Raw genomic sequence first — 20,644 nt, forward strand, 5'->3', positions numbered from 1 at the left:
CCTCAGAGATCAGAACGTGGAAGTAGATGCCTTAGCAACCCTGGGGGCAACATTCAAACCGACAGAACTGTCCAGCATCCCCATAGCACACATGCTAGAGCCTTCTATCGAGAAGGCAGATGAAATAGATAGAGGAGAACTGGAGGATCCACAGAACGGAGAGGGAGTCCAGGCAACTACAGAGGTAGGTGAGGACTCTCAACCAGCCGATCAGCCGCCTGACCAAACAGCCGAACAGGCAGATGACTGGGATTGGCGCACACCCTACCTAGACTGGCTGCGTCATAGCAAGCTGCCAGATGACAAGAAGGAAGTGAGAGCTTTCAGAATAAAGGCATCCAGGTTCATACTTATTGATGATATACTATTCAGGAAGTCACTGGCAAGCCCATACTTACCATGCCTGGACAAGGAGGAGGCGCAGACTGTGTTACATGCTCTCAATAGTGGCGAATGTGGAAACCATGCAGGGGGCAAGAGTCTGGCAAATAAAGATCTCAGGCAGGGATACTTCTGGCCCACAATAAAGGCAGATGCAGCAGAATATGCACGCAAGTGTGACGTCTACCAGCGCTCAGCACCAATGATCCATCAGCCAGCAGAATCCTTGCACCCTATCATTTCTCCCTGACCATTCATAGCATGGGGCATGGACATAGTAAGACCTCTGCCAAGAGCCACAGGAAACAGGACATGGATGCTGGCAATGACAGATTACTTCTCCAAGTGGATAGAGGCAGAAGCATTCACAGAAATAAAAGACAAACAAGTCATTTCGTTTATAAAACGAAACATCATCTACAGGTTTGGTATCCCATCAGAAATCATATGTGACAATGGATCACAATTCATCTCCAACGATACCGAGGGATATTGTGCCAGGTGGAACATCACCCTGAAAAAGTCAGCACCTACGACTCCAAAGTCCAACGGGCAAGCTGAGTCCAGTAACAAAATCATCATGGACAACTTGAGAAGGAGGTTACAGGAGTTAGGAGGAAAGTAGGCAGATGAATTGCTACTGATATTGTGGTCAGATAGAACAATGCCAAAGATAGAAACAGATCAAACACCCTTCAGCCTGGTGCTTGGCGCGGAAGCAGTCATTCCATCAGAAGTTCTAGTTCCCACTCACAGGTATGGATATATGACAGGGGAACTGAACAATGCAGATATGGTTAGAAGCCTGGACATAGTAGACGAGCTGCGAGCAAGTGCAAAAATACGTGTGGCTGCCTACAAGCAGTTAGTTGCCAGGAGTTACAACAAGAATGTAAAAGTCAGGCTCCTGGAAGTAGGAGACCTGGTTCTCCGAGAGGTGTTTTAAAACACTAAGAATCTAAAGGCAAGCAAATTCGCCTACAAATGGGAAGGACCATACCAGGTAGAAGGAGTTGTTGGCCATGGTGCATACAGACTGATGACTATGGACGATCAAATCATACAACACCCATGGAACATACTTCACCTGAAGAGATATTACTTTAAATAATACGTAGATTTTAGCCTTTAGAATGATGTACTATGAAAAGCCAAATCATTTTGAAATAAAAAGCCGGTGGTAGGCATACCGCCTATTTCATTCCTATTTTTTGGTATCTCTAACTGTTTCAAACTTTAAACTGCTATTAGATGATGTGGTCTGGCAGCGTCCTGGGATCACAATTGCTCTGGTACCCCATGAGATGGTGTCAGGTACTTCACATCATTTTAATAGATTTTCCTATTTTCAGGCTTTTCTAAGTACATCACTCTGAATCCTAGTGTCTATGGTACGTTGAAAAGATATCTAGCAGGACTGTCAACTGCCAATGCGGGGTGACAAGGCACATGGCACTCCAACATGCCTAACCTATTTTCACCATCAGGATCTCCCTCACCAGGCGGACTATGGAACATACGAAAGGGAGCCTGGTTGACAGCTAAACACGCTTACCTACCTACCCCTGATACCACCCCCTGGAAGTAGCTCGCACTAATCGCAATTAATCAGGGCCCTAGCATGCATGCACACATACATGGAACGTAGGGATCTCTGCACTACTTGAATCCTACAGCGTCCCATTATTCCTATAATGACGATAAACTTGCCTAAATTACGCCCCTGTTGGCTTTAAACGTGATGAACACACCTTGCGTCATGAACAAGGTTAAGTAGTCCAAAATTGCGGCATACGCCTAAATCAGTCGTCAGACTGACACGACAGCTAGCTGAGTCGGGATCAGCCTTTTCAGGCTGACAAGACTGGTCTAAATCAACCGCTTAGGTTGACACGGCCACCACACCTTACATTGCGGCATACGCCTGAATCAGTCAGCAGACTGAAACGGCAGCTAGCTGAGTCAGAAAGTCAGCCTTTTCAGGAAGACAGGACTCGCCTAAATCGGCCAGCAGGCTGACACGGCAACCTCCTGAACTAAGGGAACCTAAGAAACAAGCACACAGGATATAAGCTAAAACTTGCCAAAAATTAAGGCAAGGGGCATTCCAAAACATGGCCAAGATACAGCCCCTGAGTTTAACCACCACCTTGGCGGGACTACCATAAAAAGTTTAAAAAACTTACAAGTCTGCCACCACTGGGCCAGACTACCAAAAAGTTCATTGATATAAAAAAAACAACTTAATTATTGGTCACATTAATGACCTCCACTTCTGGCACCTCCTCTGCCTGCTGACCCTCTGTTTCAGGTACCGCACCAGCTTGCACACCCTCAGCTGCCATAGCTTCCCGAGCTCCGTCAGCAGCATCCTGGGGCATTCCAGCATCTCCACCAGCAGCTTGCTCAGCTAGTGTAGGAGAATTCACCTCCCCAACTTCACGCATCAGCGCACTCAGATCAGGTGGGGTGGGGTAGAGCATCTCCAGCTGTCTCTCCTCCTCCTCTATAGGTTGCTGGGTGGGAGCCTCCTCAAGAGCAGCACGCATCCCGCTGATTTTTCCCCGTGAGGTAGCATAGGCAACAACATTGGTGGCCAGGGAGATCAGCTCGCTAATCTTCTCATCAGAACGCTTGAGGGAATCAGAGAAAGTGTTGCACACCTCTTGAGTGCGTGCCAGCTGATCGGCCCCTCCCTTCAGCTTCTTCTTGACAACATCAAGCTCAGCCTTCAGTTCCACTACGCGTTCCTTCAGATCAGATCGCTGCTGCGCCAAGTCGGCAACTTTCCCCTTCAGCTCTTGGTTTTTGGCGTTGGCGGCACGACTGGTAGTCTGCACTATGTTGATCATCTTCCTGTTGTAAAGTGCAGACTGGAGGGTCTGAGGCAGAAAAAATTAAAAGTCAGCAAGAAGGATTTTTTTTTTTAAAAAAAGAAGATATATTTTGGAACAGGTAGAAGACGAAGATCACTTACCATAAAGGCATTGTGCACATCGTTCTCAACCATCTCCTTTGGAGAAAATTCCGAGAAAGCCTCTTTCAGAGGAGGGAAGAGCAGCTGGTCGACCTCTGGCCAGTAGGGCACTTTATCAACATTCCCAAAACCTTCTGGGAAGTGTACAATATTGCCTCCGCTAGCTGAAGCACGAGGACTGGCAGGAGGAGTAGGGGGATGGCGTGATAATGGATCAACCTCCAAGGGCTCAGGCCCAGCAGATTTGGAATGCGTAGGAGGGGTCTGGAAAGAGGTAGCAGGAGCAGTCCTCTTGGAGGCGGATGCCACGTCAGGACTGGCAGTAGATCTCTTTCTTTTTGCACTTTGGAGGATGACCTCCAGAGGATCAACTTTTGAACCTACAAGCAGACATAATCTCAGGCGTCAGGACAGTTAAAGCGTTAGTAAAAGCTGCATGCAAATTAGAACAACTGTAGGAAGCTTACCAGAGGACATGCCGTGAGCTGATTGGAGAGGGCTGGAGAAGGAAGTAGGTTAGAAACATGGAAGAAGGTCAGGAAACTTTCTCTCGGATTCAGAGATACAGAATAACTTGCTGCGGGCAGGAATTTGGGCACCAATACGAGTCAGATCGCAGGGATCTGCACAAGGGCGATGAAGTAAGCTAGTAAGCAGTGAGATAAATAAATCAGGTGACAAGGAGGCTACTTACTCGAAGTTATGACCCATTTCTCGAAGAAGTAATCGGCAGGTGGCTGGATGGAGTCCTTCCTCATGAAGAAGAAGTCCTCAAACCATTTCTCATCTCGGGATTTGGACACATGCCTGAAGGGAGCCTCTCCACAACCCCGAAATGAGAATTGGCCCCTACCCAGGGACCTGATGTTGTACATGTTGAAGCTTGTGTCCTCCACAAATTAGTGTGATAACATTTATAAATCTCTTAAAGGTTCACAAGGGTATACTTCGTATTTTATCAGTTGATTAACGATTACCTAATAACGGTTGGCTTGCTAGAAAGTTTGACGTTATTATCATACAGATGGCGGTGATCCACTGGTCCCCAAAGGTCACACCTATAGGATGTGTTTGAGAGATGTGGTTATGGAAATGTAATCATATTGATGCCTTATATGACTAAACAGTTAGTCAATGTGTTGATGAGACAATTATTTAATGAAGATTAAATAATATTAGTTGAGACAATTAATCACAATTAAGTAAAATAGAATATAATAAGTTATATTTAATTAATGTATATAATGTTAGCTTGGACGAATTAATATGTTAATTCGTACTTAAATGTAATCGGTTATATTTAATCAACAAGATGAATCTGTCATAGTGGTATAGTGAGGGTACTCAAACCAAGAGGTTATGGGATCGATCCTCACTAGATGACAATTTATATTAACACATTTTAGACATTTTTGGAGTAACCGAAAATAAGGAAATTATACTCCTTATTATTTCGGTATTATGGGCCGAGAATTAAGTAGAAAAATCTACCCTATTCACTAATTTTTACACGGTTATAGGGTGAAGGAAGGGGAATTTTTCTAACCTAATTCATTTTCCCATTCTTGCCTCTCATCTAAAAAAACACAAAAACGATAAACCCTAATTAAATTTACTGAAATTTGGGGATCGATTCTAGCAACAAGTTAAGGACATTTCTCATATCGTCTTGGGTGCAACTAATAGGCGAATATCATTGCGATATTGTTCTTAGGCCGAATTTGCTAGGCCCGAAGGTTGATTCTTCATCTCTTTACCCTTTTGTTTATGTAATTTAATTTTATGACTAGCATTCATCATGATATATTTGTTATAGTCCTTAAATTCAAAGGGATGCATACAGATAAATCCCACAGTACATGTGGGCTAGATCACCCAGGGAGAGGGAGTTGCCGGTGTTTTGACCAGCAGCCAAGGAGTAAAGGAGAACCCTCCAGACAGTGGCGGAGATTTGTGTCATGGCAAAATTATTTGTAAAGATGAAGTCTTGGATAAGTTTGGGAAAAGGGAAACGGAGGCCATATCTAAACGGGTACAGATAAAAACAAACCCATCCGAGATGAAGGGCATCGGCTTTCTTACCCGGTTCAGGGATGACAATATCCACCCCCATCACCATGACCAAGCTATCCCTTGATCATGGGAATATCAGCAAGAGTCAAGACGGAGTCACAATCATGGGGGTAAGTGAAGAGTTCCCGAGAAGGGAAGATCGGGTCAGGATTACGGTCAGTGGGGGTGGAAGTTGATGAGGAGTGTTGGGTTTTACCCATTGTGAAGAAAGAAAAAAGGGAAATTAAGAAGAAAAGAGGAGGGAAATACCTGGTGGAAGGGACGATGAAGGATGAAATAGTGGAGTCGGCAAGGTGAGAGAAGAGGGAGGATAAGGGTTTTAGGAGAGAAAAGGGGAGTTTTTATGAAAAGTAATTAATGGAAGTGGGGGTGGAGGTTCAGGTTATAAAGGAAGAGATTGGGAGTAGGGTGCGAGAAAAGAGGGGAAGGACGATTGAAATGATGGGGTGCATGAAAAGGAGTAAAAATGACGTCTTAGGGTTTTAACAGACGATTACGTAAATTCCTTGCTCGACACCACGAAGCGTACTTCACAAGAAATTTGGGGCAAACTGTTTGGGCTAAAAATCACATAATAAGGGAAGGCCCACTTAATAAATAATGGGTCACAAGAGAAAGGATAAGGAGAAGGGGAGCCGATAGATGGAGTGAAGCGTCGGGGAAGGGGAGTGGGCTGGCATACGCGGGAAGAGACCGAAAGCCCATTAGAGGAGGCACTTGGAAATAGGAAAGAGGAGTTAGGCAGAAGTTAGGGAGAAGTTAGGGATAAGTCAGGGAGATCAGGGAGAATTGAGGAAGAAGACCAAACATGGAAAGAGTTGTTATGGAAGTTGTATTCCCTTTCCATAATCAAGGAAGGACATGACTAGAATTCTAACCCTATAAATAGCGAGGGGAGCAATCAAAAGAATGACATTCACGCACTCACATTCATATTCACATACGCACACGAACATTCGTCCAAGATCATACAAGCCCGACACCTCACGCCAGCAAGATTAGCATACATTACGATAATTGTAATCATCCTCCTATTTGAAAGCTAGTGCAATATTTGGCAGGGTACCGTCCCTACCGCGGTTGTGCCCACATTGGGTTTTCCGTGTCACCAAATCTCACGTGTTAATTTATATTTTGTACTTTATTTCCTTATTTAAATATCGTCATACAAACAAACTATCAAACATCCGACGAGTAAGACCGCATTGACCTGAATCAACCAATTTGGTAAACAATACCTAAACAACCCTTTCCCCCTCTTGTAATATTTCTTTAACTATGTAGGGAGGTAATTCGACTGAGTCTGGGTCAGGATCATCCTCATTATTATCGTAAATAGAATTGCATTCAGAATAACACAAAGAGTAAGCAGAATCTGATTTATTCATATTAAATTTTGAAAAGAGTTGAAACAAAGAAGCCATCTGTTCAGTAGTCAGTGGCGGTAAAGAGACAGCTGCTGGGACATTTCCCAAGCTACTGTCACTACTTGATGCTATGCTAGGAGAAACAAGGGGATTAGGAGTGTTGATAGGAGGAGACTCTCTAGGGACTTCTCTAGACTCAGACTCAGACTCTGACTCGAATTCATTGTCTTAGATTCTCCTTTGAACATCTCTCCTTCTCCAGTTGTGAGCTTGAAGAACCTTCCTTGGTTGTTGGTCTATTTAATTGACCTTCTCCATCCTTTTTGCTGGTTTGAGTTGGTGACAGTGATCAATGTTGCAGGGTTGAAATGGTCGTCCCGAAGTAACAGGGTAATGAACTCATCCGTAAGACTTTCGACACTTTTGATCAAGGGAAGATCCTGGAGGTAGACATCTTCATCGCTATCTTCCCATATGCCATTGACTTCTTCCTTGATTGGAGAGATAAGGTGTGAGCAATCCAAGGTGGATTCTTCATCTGTGATCATCAGAACTCCAAGAGGATTCTGAGTATTGTTGGGCTTACCTCCAGGGGGTATGGGTAAACGACCATCTTCGATCATATCCTGAAGGACATGTTTTAGTTTAAAACATTTCTATATTTCGTGTCCCTTGCCTCTGTGATATTCGCAGTATGCATTCTCATCCCAGAACTTGGATTTCTTTTCTGGGTCGGGTGTAGGTCCTATGGGCTGGAGCTTACCCTGTTTCATCAACCTTTTCAGAGCATTGGAGTATGTATCGCCAATGTTTGTGAACTTCCTTTGTGGATTATTCTTCTTTGATGATTCAACAAGGTTAACATCATCAGTCTTGCTAGTAGAGCCATAAGAACGACTCGTTGAACCTTGATATCCACGACCTACCGTTTTGGAAAAGAGCCCTTTACGGATGTCATCTTCAATCCTTGTCCCTAGCACAGTCAGATCTTTGAAGGTCGTTATGTTTTGGTACCTCAAGTGGTTTGCATAAATGGGTCTCAAATTATCCACAAACTTTTCCATAAGGGTAGCTTCATCTGGACGTTCAACAAGTTGTGTGCTAGTCTTCCTCCACCTACTTAGGAAGTCGGTGAAGCCTTCTTTCTCATTTTGGGTAAGAACCTCTAGAGTGCGCATATTGACTTGGATCTCAGCATTATCCACGTATTTCTTAGTGAATTCAATTGCGGTATCATCCCAAGTTGCGATCTTCTTGTATTCCAAAGAGTAAAACCATTGCTTGGGAATGGTGTTGAGAGATGAAGGAAAGATTCTTAAGAACATCTCAGGTTTGATGCCTTTGATAGACATGTAGTCTTTGAAAGCACGAATGTGGTTCAAAGGGTTTTCATGTCCCTTAAACCTTGGGATGTCAGTCATGTTGAAGTTGGTTCGCAACTGAGCATTCACGGCCTCATACTTATGATTATTCTCCCTGTCGATGTCATCTCCCTTAAGGTACATCAGTTACTCCTCCAAGTGTTGGAGTCGCTTTTAAGCTTCAGTAGGACCTAGTGGAGGGTTGGCTTCTGGTTGTCCAACAAAGGCTGGAATGTCATCATGGACGCTCGCATTAGGAACATCATTCTCTGTAGGAAGAAGACTAGTTTCTACAGTAACAATTCGGCCTTCAATAAAATTGAGGCGAGCATAGGCTTGGTATTGGCTTGTTTGGAGACGAACGAGCGCAGCTAGGATTTGATCATTACCATTTTGGGGTTGACCACTAGCACTCGTGGTACTAGTTTCAGGCATCTTGGAAACTGGATAAGAGATTGACAACGAATCAAAACACGATCGACCATTCTAGCACACTTACTCAAAGAAAATACTCAACTTCTGAAGTGGGAGTGTGCCACTGTGTTAAGTGAGATTTAAAATGACAAAGTCTTGAAATGTTTGTCCTAGGCAACTGTAGTGTAGTTGTAGGAGTGCTGACTCAAGGTGAAGTTTTGAAATGGGTTTTGAGGCCCGAATTTTGACTGGAGATTTGGACAGAGTTTCGACTCATTTTGCGCTAATTTCGGCCAAAATGTTTATATTTTTAAAATGGTTTTTTTATTTTACAGAAATTTTGTCATGGTTTTGTTTACAAAATCGTGATCACATATGATACAAGCATTCATACAGGCATTATAACGGTATGCTGAGTGCATTTGGAAGGGTTTTAGCTTAAGAGGTGGGTTGCCATACCAAGCAATCAAACCCTGGTCAGTGGAGAAGTCCGTGCCAAACAAGAGTAAGGTCGGTTCCTAATCCATTTCCTCGAGTAGTGAAAGCCCTTGATACAAACATGAGTATGTACCACGGTATGGTTGACGTCCATCGTTATCTATCCTTAGGCCCAGATAAGAATTTGGACCGTCCGGATGGGACGAATGGTCGAATAGGTTGGGTTGGGCCTAGGAAGCCCGAATAAAACGACCTAAAAAGGTCGAGTAATGAAAACCGACAACTGTCTCGTATAAACTATTCCCTAACCTTGTTCAAGTTTCACCCTTGGCGACACGTAAGTGTATTATTCCCCAGCGGAGTCGTTAAACTGTGGACACGGGGGGCCCATGGGGGCGCTTGGGAACAAGCGTTTGCATTTGTGGAGTCGCCACCAATTTTTATGGAAAATTGGAACCGTTCGAATACTTCGCGTCATGTCAAGACACAAAGTAGTGACATAGACACTAAGAACTCGTTACCTTTAGCATTCTATGTCTAGAATGACTCTCGTGGATGCCAATGAACACGGATGTTCACAGAGATCTGGAGTAAGGGGTGAGGGTACGTATTAGGAAGTCCTTTTACAGAACACCTAACCCCGCCCGCCTCGATAGCGGCCTCTACTAATGATTAGGGAAATCGTTCATATTTGATATCTTGTCGATTATATGAATGCAATGCAACATCCATCGTTTTGATCCTAGCATGAGAATTAACTAAGTCGGTGAACATATAGTTTATCACTTATTAATATCGAATTAGGGTTTAGAATTAATTACATGTGAAAAACAAATAAATATACATGATAATGATAACGAATAAATAAATAACGATAATTTATATTACAATGAATTACAATGATCTGATTAATTTACGTCAAAAATATGCTTAAGATGGACAATTTGAGAAAATGAAAGGGAAACAAGTAAGACTAGAAAGTATGGGGAAATTAAGGGTGATATTACGGCTAATAGTCGATTAATTACGTAATTAAGGGATTAGGTCAAAGCAAGAATGGAAGTTCAGAGACAGAAATCACCCCGGAACAGGCGCATCATTGTTGCATCCCTTGGAAGAGGCACAGTGGTCACTGCGTCTGTTCCTAAGGTGAGTTCTGGCTGTGAAGTCAGAACTGCGAATTGTTTACGTTTGTTGGTGTATTTAAAGGTTGATTATTGATATTCGACTCGGATGAAAGTGATTTATCGTATTATTAACATATGAAATCGTCATAAAAGCGATAAACATAAATTAAAATGGATTAAAACTAATTAAAACAAATTAAAGCGAGTTATGTCAAACTAGGTCAAACTTATGAAGACGAAAACGAATTGAAAGGCGTGACAAACTGGAAATAAACGGTAAAAATATATACAAAGGCGAACTCAGAAACTTGATATGAACGAATCGAGTCTCTGAAAATCCAGGTTTGATTTAATGGCGAAAATCCGCAAATATCGATTATAAGGGATTTGAACCGTAAAACAAAGCATAATTATTAAGAACATGTATTAAAAGATTATTATGTATGGAGAAAAGAAAATAAATAAGAAATAAGAACAAAAGGAACGAAATCATTAGAGAACCGAGGAAGAAGAAGAAAGGCAGGAACTGCGGCAGCCTCTGGAAGAGGCGCAGCAGATGCTGCGGCTCTTTAAAGAGCTGCAGCAGTTGCTACGTTTCTTCTCGACGTAAAAGCAGTTTGATAAAAGGGTTTTATAAGCCGATTTTAAACATACATTTGATGTAAACCTTACATTAATTAGTACAAAAATAAAATACAATAAAAAAGATGGGATTTACACTCTCAGACTTACATGTTTGACGAAACGAGATTAACTAAGTTATCGTTTTAGTGATTGCTCGACTCGAATGTATGTAGAAAGTGCCCTCATGAGAGGATTTAGATTAAGTTTATTGATGTGTAGTGGTCAAATTGGTCGGTCATGCAACGTGACTGGTACTCTGAATGATCTGAGCTTACGTGGTCGATTGATCAAGCAGGTAGATGTCAAGCTTAGAGCACAGTCTTATAATGCAAAGGGAGAAGAGAAGGGCGGACACTCGCGTGAAAAATATGTGAAACGAAGGTACCTATTTATATTAGAAAATATGGAGAGTTATGGAATGACTCAAACTTTGGAAAGAAATCACAGAAAAAAATCTGAAAACACGCAGGAGAGAGCTGGAGAAGAGGCGCGGCAGCTGCTGCGATCCTTCAAAGAGGCGCAACAGGTGCTGCGTCCTTTCCCCAGTGGTTTCCCCCTGCGGAAGAAAGATTTCCGCGTTTTCTTTATGGAATTGCGGTGGATCTCAACTTCCTTATTCTTTAAAATAAGATTTTTGGGATATATTTTGCCAAAAGATATAAAATTAATTTATGGAATAAAAATCCGGAATATTCTAGGACATTCCGACTCGGCATTTTAAACGGTTTATTAGAAAAATGAAGCGATTTTTGACCTGGACTCCAAATGAACTCTAATTACTGTCAAAACGATCGTATCGGCGCGTAGATGACAACCAAGGGGTAGACACAAGTATTTGAGCTATCACTTGACGATAAACTTTCGAACTGTCATAAATCGTTCCGCGTACCAAACATGCGGCCCAATCATCACCGGCTGGCTTGCAAGAGGTGCAGAAATGAGGTATCTACACTGACTCACAAGTTTAACACTTTGTCGATTTCAACAAGCAACCGAACATGTAAGTATGAGGGTGTAACAAACTCTTTAAACTTAATGTTTTCACTGTTTTCATGACTTTATAAACATAAATCATGCTCAAAACATGGAACGCTTGAGCTAAAACCGAGTTTTGGCATGAGACAGAAGCCCGTTACCTCGCCTAGGAGCTCGCGCCCCGATGGTTTGTCCAGGTCAAAAATCAAATGTGTTTGAGTTCATCATTCCCCTAAACCTTTTATTCTATTTTTCCACTTCTTTTCTTTTATGGTTTCTACCATTTCAAACATTTTTTTTTATGATACACACTTTTAACCATTGCTAAAATCATCCCTGGTTAATTTATACCACGACGGTTTAATTTATTCCATGATTCAATGATATTGTGGTTAATTACAAATGCATGGATATTAGAATATCCACCTCTTTTATTTATTACTTTTCTTCACTTATTGACATTTGCAAGCATTTTAAACATACTCATAACCATCCTTGGTTCTTCATACCATGTCGGTTTAATCCGAGTACGATGACAAGTGACTATTACAAAGCAACCAAGGGCCGACGACGAACATCAGCATACGACTTCTGACGATCCTGGACGGCTTTCATTCTTTCACAGATAAGCTTCACATGGTCAATTATCTCGGCTAACTCGTCGGGTCCTAGATCACGAACATCACTTGCTTGATCCCAACAAATCGGTGAACGACACTTCCTTCCATAAAGGGCTTCATAAGGCGCCATCTTGACAGCATGAAAACTGTTATTGTAGGAAAATTCCACCAAAGGTAAGCTCTTCTCCCAACTAGTATGAAAATCAAGGGCACAAGCACGCAATAAGTCTTCTAGAGTTTGAATAGTCCTCTCGGATTTTCCATCTGTAGCGGCATGAAAAGCGGTACTCATCAACAACTTACTACCCATAACATCTTGCAAAGCTTTCCAAAATCTCAAAAAAAAACCTCGGGTCACGATCCGATACGATCTCCTTAGAAACATCATGGTAACGAACGGTCTACTCAACATAAGCACTAACAAGTCGATCTACACTGCAAGTGTAGATACCTGTATCCATCGATAGTGGAATTTACAGAGATCCCTACAAAACACCCGATGATGATATGACACATGTTTACTTACATCGCTCGCTAGCACATTTCGTTTTGTGATGCGAGACAAGCTGTAATACCCGAAATATTTAAGAACGTTGTTGACCGATCTTGTTGACCAAACAGACCTTAGGGATGAATGGGTGAGGGATCAGGCTTGTAACATGAGGTTTATAAGATTACTTATTCGACCTAGCTGAGGCTACTCGGCCGAGTATCACCTATACTCGACCGAGTAGAGCCTACTCGGCCGAGTACTCCTGTACTCGACCGAGTATGGCTGCTGTTGACACGTTAATATAAACGCAAGTTCGCGAGATTAATTTCATTTTCTCATTTCCTCGACAGTTTCTCTTTCTCTAACCCTAGCCTATCTCCCTCCCCTATCACCCCATAGCTTCACACTTTAATGAAATTAGCCTAAACCTCCACCATGGGAATGACAGGATTCGCTGAGGAAGGATGACGTGAGCGGTGGTCGTCTATGTCATCGTCGATGCGTAATGTTAGGTAAGTTTCTGCCTTGTGTTCATTTGAGTGATTCTTTGAGTATAGCTGTGTAATAGGAGATGGTTATCGTGGTTAGGATGCGTATTGGAGTCGTGCGTGGCTGTGTATGGAGGTCTTACATGCTTAGCGATGAGGTAGGGTTTCCCTACTCAGTTTACTGTTAATTAATTTAAGATTGTGATTGTACTGTGTATGATTGTTATCTGCTGATCATCGGAGTATTGGTGTAGTGGTGACGGTGGTGTTGTGGCGGTGTTGTGACGGTTGTGGAGTTATGACAGCTGTGAGGCTGTGTGTGTTGTGATGGTGGTGGAGTCACTTGCGGGAGTGACTTCACACCCTAGTTCGCCCTCCGTGGAACCCGCCACGGGAGGGGATGTGCACATTATGGGACAGGGATTTTTAGTCGCTCGTTGATGAGCTGGACTAGGTGGGATTGACTGCGGTCACCCACTGGCGGCGAGGATTACCCGTTGCGATGGGTAATCTGGGAGGGCTACACCCTTCGGGGTGTAGTCAGTTACTGTGCGAGGTCGTGAGACTGGGATAGAGGGTGATCAGCTGTTTACATTGTTATTCTGTCTTACATTTGATTAGTCAGTACTGACCCCGTTGTTGTTGTTTTGTAAAACCTGCGGTGATCCATTCGGGGATGGTGAGCACTTGGCTTAGCAGGTATTGCTGATTGTGGCTGCTAGGATTGGAGGGATCGAGTCTTCACGCTACCAGTTAGAGATGCGGGTCATAAGTGTTGTAGTTGTATCTCAGTTATAAAGACTTTGTATTGAGTTGTATGGTACGAATCATTTAATAATATAAGTTTGTTCCGTTGTTGTCTAATTTGATCTACTCCCTCAGGAAACCGAGATGGTGACACCGTCATACACTGGAATGGTCCTTGGTAAGGCATCCTGGTGTGCGGGGGTGTTACAAAGTGGTATCAGAGCCAACGATTTTGGAACCTGAACCAATGAATCTAATGAATATAGGGTGTCAATTAAAATGAACCTGGTGTATGTACATTGGGAGCCCCAGCCGATGCTAGATTTTGGGTGAGTAGGCGCCCTCATTTCAAAATCATGGCCCCATCGGACTTAAGCCAGACACGGGAAAAAGGGTAGCTAGTGAGAGTCGTTGATTGCTTGGTGATGATTGTTGTGTGTATCTATTATAAGGGTGATATGTGTTTTGATGTATGTGCGGAAAAGTTGGAGTGAGTGATGAAATTGTTGCAATGTGCGACCAGTGGTAAGTTAACCAATTTGTTCCACGATTAATGTGTTGTGTGTTGAATTGTTGCTTTGCAAATGTGGTTAAGGTGTATGGCTGGTGACTAGTAGAATTAGCGATGATGTGACATAAGAGCTAAACCTTGCAGGTAACGTAATTAGATTGTTGACGTATGCTATAAGGGTATGGGATAATAGTTTCTTGGCATAGTGAGGAATGAAGGTAGGAGTGATGATTGTCTGATGATGGATGTACAAATATATATGTTGTTATGTGTTTATGTGGTTGAAATTAGCTTTAATAGTGACGAGCCGGTTGCACGGAACTCCGAACGATATTAATTAATTTTGCAGGAACAATGAAAAGTTATGACTTCTTCTTCGTTTTCGCAAAACTCGACCGAGTAGGTGAGTGTACTCGACCGAGTAGACCATACTCGGCCGAGTATCAAGCTACACAACCAAGTGTCCATTTTGTGAAAATAATAATCGCTTCTGTTCTTCAAAACTCGATCGAGTAAGAAAGATACTCGACCGAGTAGTATACACTCGGCCGAGTATCCTAAATACTCGACCGAGTAGTCGACACTCGGCCGAGTATTCCCAATACTCGACCGAGTATTGCTGTAGCAGGACTTATGCGGGTTATACAAAAACCTTATTTTCGTTCCTTTCCCTCTTATTTCCGCCTCCCACCTTCCCTTTTCCTTCTCTCTAAAAACTCCATATCCTACCTCCCTCAAGCTTTTGGGTAAAACCTTGGTGTTCCACTTGCTCTTGTTTGCCCCAAATCAATTTAAGGTAAGATTTAAACTCAATTTCCTCATTAGTTTCCAAAGTTATGGTATATTAGCATGCTATATTTCGATTTTCTTGCTAAAACAGTTGAAATTTAGTTTTTAACTTATTGGTTCTTGGATTCAGCTGTATAGAGATCTTGTGTATGCCTTGTTTGATTAATTTCATAGTTTAAAATTCAATTTCTGAATTCTAGGGTTACCAAAAACGAAACTCTCTTGGTTGTTGATGATTATTCCTTAATTTGAAACAATTTAAAGCTTGCAACCATATAATTTGTAGGGTAATTGATGATTTTCTGATAATTTGTCTTAAAAGATGGTTCTAAAATCGATATACAATTGAAAACAGTCCGTCTTTTGCGCTAAGAATTTTTGTGTAAATTCCTTGTTAAAGATTGTTTCCTTGCAGTATGGTGAAAACCAGAGGCTTACCCAACAAAAGAACTCGTGCTAATGTCCAGCTTGAGACTGGTCAGTGAAGCACTGAACCAGTAGTTCCACCGGTGGAGGCACATCCATCTGTAATATTCTCTGACTTCAATCATCGCAAGGCTTTTGTGGCTCTTATGCGTCGCCCTTTTCGCCCCACCCGCTGTGTTAACCCTGGTATCCTTGAGACTTTGGGGATCATGGAGGACATATTTCATATTTTCAAGATTTTGGGCATGGAAGGGTTGTATCATCTGAGAAAGAAATCCTACCCCCACTTGACCCTAGAGTTTTTGAGCTCTTTTGTTTATGATAATAAGGGAAAGACTGTCTCTTTTCGTCTCATGAATGAGGATCATGAGCTTACCGTAGATACCTCATTTCCGCACCTCCCGCAAACCACCCGGTGATGATTGGGCCGCATGTCTGGTACGCGGAACGATTTGTGACAGTTCGTAAGTTTATCGTCAAGTGATCGCTCAAACATTTATGTCTACCTCTTGGTTGTCATCTAGGTGTCATTACGGTCGTTTTGGCAGTAATTAGAGTACATTTGGAGTCTGGGTCAAAAACCGTCTTCATTTCCTAAAACCGTCAAATCCCAAGTCAAGGCAATGTGCTTGTCTACCTAAGGTTAGGATGTCATAAAATGTTGAGATTATATCTCATTTTGAGTCTCATGTCACTTCATTAGGCTAAACTAAAAGTTTACATTACAAAATGTGCATTTCATTTAGCTAAAATGACAACCCAAACTTTAGGCCCGTTTTACGAGGTGATAACGAATTTTTTGGGTCAGGCCTATTTCACAGAAAGTTCTAGATCTCTTTCTTAGCTTTCCAACGCCACCGAAATCACCTTATTGCGAGTCTTGTAGAGAAAGTTATGCCTAAAATACGACAGGCTGCCAAACGCGCTTTCTTGCGCAGGAGGAACCCGCTGAGGAAAGGACGCAGCAGGTGCTGCGCCTCTTCCAAGGGACGCAGCTCTGCTGCGCCTTTTCCTCAAGGTTTTCTTTTTGTCCAAGTTTCCGCGTTTAACCTAAGTCGGTTGTTTCCGGATCTTTCTCTCCTTTCCTAAACCCTAATTCCGTGATTAGTTCCTCATATTTCTCACGCGAGTGTCCGCCCTTCTCTTCTCCCTTTGCATTCTAGACCTTTGTTCTTACTTTTTGGCGTCTACGTACTTGAACATTCGACCACGTAAGCTCGGATCCTTCTGAGTACCAGCCTCGTTTGCATGACCGACCAATTTGACCAACTCCACATCAATCAACTTAATTAACTTAATCGTTTTCCTCTTACGACGGCACTTTCGTATTTGCATTATAGTTCGAGTCGAGCATCGCTAATCGATAACTTAGTCCTTCTCGTTTCGTCAAACATGTAAGTCTGAGGGTGTAAATCTCTCTTTTATTATTGTTACTTACTTTTTGTAATCATTAATGTAAGGTTTATGTCGAAAACACTTATTAAAACCGATTTATAAAACCTCGTTTAAAACCCTTTTTACGGATTTCCATAAGACAAACGTCGAGAAAGGACGCAGCAACTGCTGCGCCTCTTCGAAGGAGCGCAGTTCCTGCTGCGCCTCTTCGTGAGGCTGCCGCAGTTCCTGCTTCCTTTCTTCTTCCTTCGTCCTCTGAAATTCGTCAAACTTTTATTTGTTTTGTTTGTTTTCTTTAATTCTTCGTCACAATAGTCTGATATTTCACATGTATATTAATTATCATTCGTTAGCACATAATTCATCATAAATTCGACTTAAATCCCAAGTAATCAATATTTGCGGGTTTTCGTCATTAAACTCAATTCGGGTTTTAGAGATTCAATTCATCAATATTGAGTTTCTAGAATTCATCATTGACATATTTACATCTGTTATTTGTCATATCTATCATATGTTCGTCATTAATCCGTTGTATTTCACCTATTTAATTGATTTAGTTTGTTAATTTGTTAATAATTCTCATTAATCTTATATTAATTCGTTTAATTCTGTTTCATCCATGTTTTATTATTTTATGACCCTTCATCACATGTAAATAACCTACTAATCACTTTAATCCAAGTAAATAATTTAATCAATCAATAAATTCACCAACGAGTATTAACAACACGCAATTCCGGCTTCCCAGCCAGAATTCAGGTCAGGAACAGACGCAGCGTCTGCTGCGCCTATTCCAAAGGACGCAGCTCTGCTGCGCCTGTTCCAGGTTGAGTTCTGTCTCTGAACTCCGTTGTTGCCTTAACCTAGTTTAATTAGTTTACATTTAATTAACTATTATTCGTATTATCACCTTCTGATCTGTTCGTAACTTTATTCTTTTATTCTTTTTCTCAAATTATCCGTTTTAAAGGTATTTTCGACATAAATAGCCTTATCCAATGTAATTATTGTAATTTTCATTATTGTAGTTTTCTTTTGTTGTATTTATCCTTATTTCTTGTGTCATTCGTATGTTCTCACATGTAATTGAACTTAAATCCTACTTCGACCTAATTTTTTGTTAAACTAATTGTTCACCGACTTAGTATTAATTCTCACATGCTAGGATTAAAACTTGGATGTTGCATTGCATGCATACAATCGACGATATATCGAGTACGAATAACTTCCCTAATCATTAGTAGAGGCCGCTATCGAGGCGGGCGGGATTAGGTGTTCGATCAAAAGAGCTTCCTAATACGTACCCTCACCCCTTACTCCAGATCTCCGTGAACACCCGTGTTCATTGGCATCCACGAGAGTCATTCTAGACATAGAATGCTAAGGGTAACGATTGCTTAGTGTTCATGTCTCTACTTTGTGTCTTGACATGGCACGAGGTATTCGAACGGTTCCAATTTCCCATAAAAATTGGTGGCGACTCCACAAATGCAAACGCTTGTTCGTTCCCAAGCACCCCCGTGGCCCATTGTCCCCAGTTTGGCGACTCCGCTGGGGATAATACACTTACGTGTAGCCAAAAGGGTGAAACTTGAACAATATTAGGGAATAGTTTGTACAAGACAATTGTCGGTTTTCATAACTCGGTCTTCCTAGATCGTTTCATTCGGCCTTCCTAGGCCCAACCCAACCCATTCGACCAATCGTCCCGTCTAAACGGTCCTAATTCCTATTTGGGCCTAAGGATGGATAGCGATTGACATCATCCATACCATGGTACTTACTCTTGTTTGTATCAAGGACTTTCACTACTTGAGGAAATGGACTAGGAATCGGCCTTACTCTTGTTTGGTACGAGCCTCTCCACAGACCCCCGGGTTTGATTGTTCGGTATGGCAACCCACCCTTTAAACCAAAACCCTCTTAAATGCACTCAGCATCCCGTTATAATGCCTATATATATGTTTGTATCATATGTGATCACCATTTTATAAACAAAACCATGACGATTTTTGTAAAATCAAAATCCTTCTTTAAAATGTAAAAATTTCGAACATAAGCCCAATATTAGCGCAGAACCAGTCAAAACTCTGTCCAAGTGTTGAGTCAAACTTCGGGCCTAAAACCCATTTCAAAACTAAATACAAAACAACAACAACAAAAAAACGAAAAAAAAAAAACGTAAAAAAGTCCAAAAAAAAAAGAAGACCAAAAAACATTTTAATCCAAAATATTTTCAAAACATGTAAATATAAATATGTAAATTCAATTGGGCTAAGTTAGAGTCAGAGTTCAAACTGACTATGTCCTAGTCAGAACTCTATCGAATCATAAACTCGTCTTCCTTTACACTTTGGGTCTTTTCAAATTTCAAGTCAAGTCCTAAGGCGTCACGCCGTCATTTCGGACTCCCTACCCCAACTCAATTAGGATCTAAACATTTCCACACCTTGACTCACACATCGAGTCATTCTCATATGTGTTTCTTGATTTCCCCTAGTGACACGTTCGGGACACACATACCCGAACCTCGAGTCAAGTCTGTCCTAAACAACACAAATTAGAATTAACATGTGTCATCAATCCCGTCAATGAAGTCAATCATATAAGGGTCACTCCGTCAAAGCCAACACTCGAGTCTAAAATTAAAGTCAATCACCGTGAATTCAAACACGAGAAGTCGCTCACGACATTTCATGAATTCACAAGTCAAGCCTAGATTTGTCATCTTGTCCCTTTCTTTGTTTGTTGCCTTAGTATGCGTGATCCCATGTCGAATCGAGTTGTAATGCGTGTCATTTCTGTCGAACATGAATCCAGCAAGTTCCGTTAGTCAGCAAAGACACGAAGCAGATCAAGCCACAATCATCATGTCTCTCCAAAATGTTTATGCCATGGTCCTAGGAGTTCAAGCTACAGTGGAAAAGTTGAGCATTCGCGTCCTCACCCTTGAGAATAGAATGGTGGAAAAGAACACACCACCTGGAGAAACCTCTAGCCTAAGTCATGCAAAGCTTACCTCTTGCAATAACCATCGTCCTAGAAAGCCGAAAACAGCTGAAAGGAAACCTGGGAGGCATCAAAGGGTGCTTACCGATTTACGTATGTCTTATGCCGATGCTTTGAAGAGACTCTCTGCCCAAGGCAAGCTACATCCAATAGGGCCGACTCCGGATCCACCTTTAGAGAAACAGGTGAACCTCTGGATGAGCAACAAATACTGCTTATATCACCAAGGTAGAGGCCATGATATTGAAGAGGGCCGACTCCGGATCCACCTTTAGAGAAACAGGTGAACCTCTGGATGAGCAACAAATACTGCTTATATCACCAAGGTAGAGGCCATGATATTGAAGAGTTTTTTCTCTTGAAACACACCATCCAAGATATGATCGAAAAGGGCAAGCTTCCTAAGCCACCTTCTGTCACGCAATC

This window comes from Silene latifolia, chromosome 11 (genome assembly GCF_048544455.1).
Source record: "Silene latifolia isolate original U9 population chromosome 11, ASM4854445v1, whole genome shotgun sequence".
Classification (NCBI taxonomy): Eukaryota; Viridiplantae; Streptophyta; class Magnoliopsida; order Caryophyllales; family Caryophyllaceae; genus Silene; species Silene latifolia.